Here is a 4,942-nt window from a genome sequence, read left to right as displayed (position 1 = left end):
TGATACCACACTCCTCTTCATAGAGTCTAGCTTCTCAGATAACTTGCTCAGCATTCGGATCAAATATGTATATAGAGAGAATACAGCCCTGACACACTCCCTTCTCAATTTTAAACCATGCAGTGTCCCCCTGCTCTATTCACAGAACAGCCTTCTGGCCCAGAACAAGATAATTTTAAGAATAGGTTGAGGCCTTTTCCCATAAGTGGCCTCAGGTGATCTCCCAAAATGGTTCGTTACTGACTTGACCCGGAAAATCCCACAAAATAATGCAAATGTTGTTGCCATTGTTGTTAAGTGCCTTCGAGTCGCATGCGACTCATAGCAACCCTATGAAGGAGAGTCCTTGACGCTTGGGTGCCTTTCATCCTCTCTCCAAGTTCATAGGGTTTCCGAAAGCAAGCTATTATGGAAGTGGATGCCACTCCGATTATACAAATGAAGAGGGTCAAATTTCCAGGTCCATTTTGAGGACACCTGGGAAACTGCCCAGGCCAGCAAGCGTATGTATATCCTTAAAGCAAGCCACCAATTATCTGAAAGATACTTTGCAAAAGCAGTGTGTGCCATTCGGATATTACAATAGTGGAGTTGGCCACTGAAGTATCTTTCAGATAATTGGTGGCTTGCTTTAAGGATATACATACGCTTGCTGGCCTGGGCAGTTTCCCAGGTGTCCTCAAAATGGACCTGGAAGTGTGCCCAGGCCAAAAGTGGAGTTGGGCACAGGGTCTGTGGCCAAGCAGAGTGCTGAGTTCTTACTCCATGTGCTTAAAAATGCAGAGAGTAATGCTGATTTTGAGGGTTTAGACGTCGATTCTCTGGTCATTGAGCATATCCAGGTGAACAAAGCTCCCAAGATGCACTGCCGCCACATGTACAGAGCTCATGGTCAAATTATATATGAGCTCCCCCTGCCATTTTGAGATGATCCTTACTGAAAAGAAACAGATTGTTCCTAAACTGGAAAAGGAGGTTGCCCAGAAGAAAAGATCTCCCAGAAGAAACTGAAGAAACAAAAACTTATGGCTCAGAATAAATACTTCAGCATCAAATAAAATGAAAATAACTTAAAAAAAAGAGAGAATAGGTTGAGGCACTGAATATCAGTGATTCTGCCTGAAAGTAAGGAATAGCAGAAGAAAGTCTATTTGTGCTTTATTGACTATGCAAAGGCATTTGACTGTGTGGATCATAACAAGTTGGTTGTGGTTGACATTGAGAAGAATGGGAATCTCAGAGCACTTGATTGTTTGAGTCAAGTAATACTTAACTATACCTGGACTGTTATTGATAGGGTGGCTTTAAGTATTACTTGACTCAATGACACCTAATAACAACAGCATTTTTTAAAGAAGTGATTGTTTCTCTATTTAATTTATTTCTCTCCTTGTCAAAGATCAGTTGATCATAGGTAAATGGGTTGATGTCCATATTATAGATTAAATTCCATTGATCTTTGTGTCAGTCACAGTAGTAGCACCATGCTGTCTTGATGATTATCAGAAAAATGCCATTTTGTATTTTAGTGACTGGGCAAAGGCATTTGACTTTGTGGATCATAACAAATCATAGCTAACCTTGGCAAGAATAGGAATTTCAGAACACTTAATTGTGCTCATGTTAATCCTATACCTAGACAAAGGATCTGTTGTCTGAACACAGCAAAGGAACACTACCTGGAAAAAGCAGGAAAGGCAGAAATCACGACTGTATCATCTTTTGACACCTATTGAATCTGTTTGCTGAACAAATTATCTAAGAAACTGGACTTTATGAAGAAGAGTGTGGCATTAGGATTTGAGGAAGGCTCATAAACAACCTGCATTATGCACACCTTCAAAAAGGTACCCAACCTTACTCCCTGAAAGTGAGGAGGACCTGAAGCACTTGCTGTAGAGGATCAAGAACTGCAGCCTTCAATATGGATTACATCTCAACATCAGGAAAATAAAAATCCTCACCACTGAACCTATAGACAGTGTTATGATAGATAGAGAAATGATTGAAATTGTCAATGATTTAATTTTGTTTGGATTCACAGTCAAGCAGGAGAGAGATCAGATGTATAACACTGGGAAAGTGCTGTGAGAGGCCTTGCCAAAGTTCTGAAAAGCAATTATATAAATTTAAAGACTAAGATGTGCCTGATCTAAACCGTAGCCTTTTCAATCACTTGCTAATGTATCTGACAGCTAGACAGTAAGTAAGGATTATAGAAGAAGAATCAATACATTTGTGTTGTGGTGCTGGAGAAGAGTGCTGAATATCCTATAGACTGACAAAAGGACAAACAGATATGTCTTTTTGGTGCCTTTTTTGTTGTTTCTGTTCTTCCTGTTCTGGAATTCCTATTCCATGTATGCTATTCCTTTTGATGATATCTCACATTATTTTTATGCTTTCTTCATTTTCCTTCCTTTTGTTTCTGCACTTTGCTCTAGCAGATCAGAGCTGAGAATTCTTTTTTAATTTTTCTTTTTAAATTATTTTTTTATATTTTAATCAAAGTTCATACAGAATTTGGATTTCCATGTTGCACATTTTCCTCCCTGCCCAGCCCTCCTCGAGTTCACTTTTCTTTTGGGGGAAAAAATTATTTCATTGTTGTATAGTCCCCCCACACACCTCCAAGCCACTTTACTATAAAGCTTTTATTATGAATTGTTGTCTTGCAAATAATATCTAATCATATACTCCTTGTAAGCAGTTCTATTCCTCATCTGTTTCAATGTAGTGTACATTATTTATCCTCTCTTTTCTTAATTTTCCCCCAACCCTGATGTCACTCCTGTTTTATAACAGTGGAATGATGCAGTATTTGTCCTTTTGTGACTGAGATATTTCACTCAACAAAGTGTCCTCCAGGTCACCGATTTTCTATAGTACTTCATGAGTTCCTTGTTTTTCAGAGCTGTGTAGTATTCCACTTTGTGAACATACCACAGCTTTTCTATCCATTTGCTTGTTGATGAGCACTTGGGTTGTTTCCATCTCTTTGTTACTGTGAGAATTTTATCTCCTTTTTCACTGATTCTGTGTTCCATTTCTTGTGTCTGCTCATCTGTTCCGATAACATGTTAACTCCTTCTGAAATGTTAGTCTCATTATTCTGGATTGATTTCTCTTGTTTTTCAATGGTTTCTAATACTTTATTGGTTTTATTTGTTTTGTCTTACATTGCTCTTTTAAAAGTTTCTCTAGAGTTTTATTGTAATTTTCTGTAATTCTTCGTTTTTTTTTCTTTCATCCAGTGAGAACACTTGATCATTTTTTTATTTTTAATTCTGTGTTAGGAAGTTCCATCAAACTTTCCTCCTCTAAGATATTAATTGATTCTGCTTTGATCACTCTTTTTTTTTGGTGCTATCTTGTTTTGGTTTTGTGTAGGGTTTAAGATAGTCTCCTTCTTCTGTGTGATTGCTGTCATACTGTTTTTCTTGCCTGGAATCATTGCTGATCCCAGGTCAAGCAACTCATGTTGCTTGGGGTCCTCATTGATCCAGGGGCAGGTGACCATCCAGATTCCATGGAATATTCCAGCTTGATACAATGAGTAAATATTTACACAGTATTTGGACAATTTCTGCAAGTACTTCTTAGTTCCTAATTTCTTCCAACAAAATGTGTATTATATAAATCATTAGAATTGCAGATTTTGGTGGGCAGAAGGAGGGTGGAAAGGAATTAAGAAAGGTTCATTGGAGATCTGAAAAGACAAGATAATAGTAAGCTTAGATCAATGGTGATTAGTTGTATAAAGTATGTATATAAAATATATTTGAATGATTGTATGAAATACAATGTGTTTAAGGATGTGTGAAATGCAATGCACATGAATGAAACACAATATATATAAATTTTGTATGCAAACCAATATAAAATAATAGGTCTATGGCACATAATAACAACAATGATTTTTTGGGGTGAGGAACCTAAACCAACAAAGCCCATTGAAATGGGTGACTTTGAGTTATGCATGACTGAACACATCATTTGGTCACTCTGAGTACCAGATGTTTATATAAAAGCAAGAAATTTGGGCATTCTGTATTCTATGACTTATTGAACTCTCCAGCAGAATGTTTCCAGTACCGGTTGCACATTAGAATTATTTTACATGCTTTAAAAATTTCCTAGATGCTTGGACTACAACCCACACAAATGAAATAAAAATTGGGCTGGTAATTGAACAAAGGAATCAATGCTATTATTGTTGTTAAATGCTGTCAAGCCAGTTACAACTCTTAGTGACTCTATGAAGAACAGATTGAAACTTTTCTCTATCTTGTGCCATTCTCATAATTTTCATGCTCAAGTCTATTGTTGCAGTTAATCTGTCAATTCATGTCAATGAAGACCTCTTTCAATGACCCTCAACTTTTCCAAGCATAAGGTCTTTTCTAAAGATGGGCACTTTTCATAACATGCCTAAAGTGTGTGAAATGAATCTCCACCATCCTTGCCTCCAAGAAGCACCCTTGGTGCACTTCTTCCAAGACAGACTTGTGTGTTCTCTTGGTAATTATTGGTTTCTTCAGAACTTTTTTGCCATCCCCACAATTCAGAGGCATCAATTCTTTTTTTATCTTCCTTACTCATTGTCCAAATTTCACATGCACAAAAAGTCATTGAAAATATTGTGGATTGGGTCAGACACACTTTAGCCTCCTTGATTTAAAGAGATCCTTGACAGCAGATTTGCCTAGTGCAACCACATCTTATGATTCTTGGCTGCTGCCACCATGGGCATTGACTGTGGATCTAAGTGAAATTAAAACACTGACTACTTCAATCTTCTATCCATTTGTCATGATTCTTTTTGTGGGTCCAATTTAGGAGTTATTTGGTTGTTTCCTTTGATGTTGAGTTTGATCCATATTGAAGTCTGTATTCTTCGATCTTCAATAAGTAAGGCATTGACATTATATATGTTTTCATA

At 37.2% G+C, this 4,942-nt stretch overlaps 1 pseudogene; it reads left to right on the top strand.

Moving 5' to 3' along the window:
* The first annotated feature begins 228 nt into the window (after positions 1-228).
* Positions 229-1,031, top strand: LOC102867278 (annotated as a pseudogene).
* Positions 1,032-4,942: the final 3,911 nt, after the last annotated feature.

The sequence above is a fragment of the Elephantulus edwardii genome, unplaced genomic scaffold (assembly GCF_000299155.1).
Source record: "Elephantulus edwardii isolate Elephantulus edwardi_28Jun2011 unplaced genomic scaffold, EleEdw1.0 scaffold00050, whole genome shotgun sequence".
In the NCBI taxonomy this organism is placed as follows: Eukaryota; Metazoa; Chordata; class Mammalia; order Macroscelidea; family Macroscelididae; genus Elephantulus; species Elephantulus edwardii.
The sequence above is the reverse complement of the archived record's forward strand: the minus strand, read 5'-3'. Positions and strand labels throughout refer to the sequence as shown.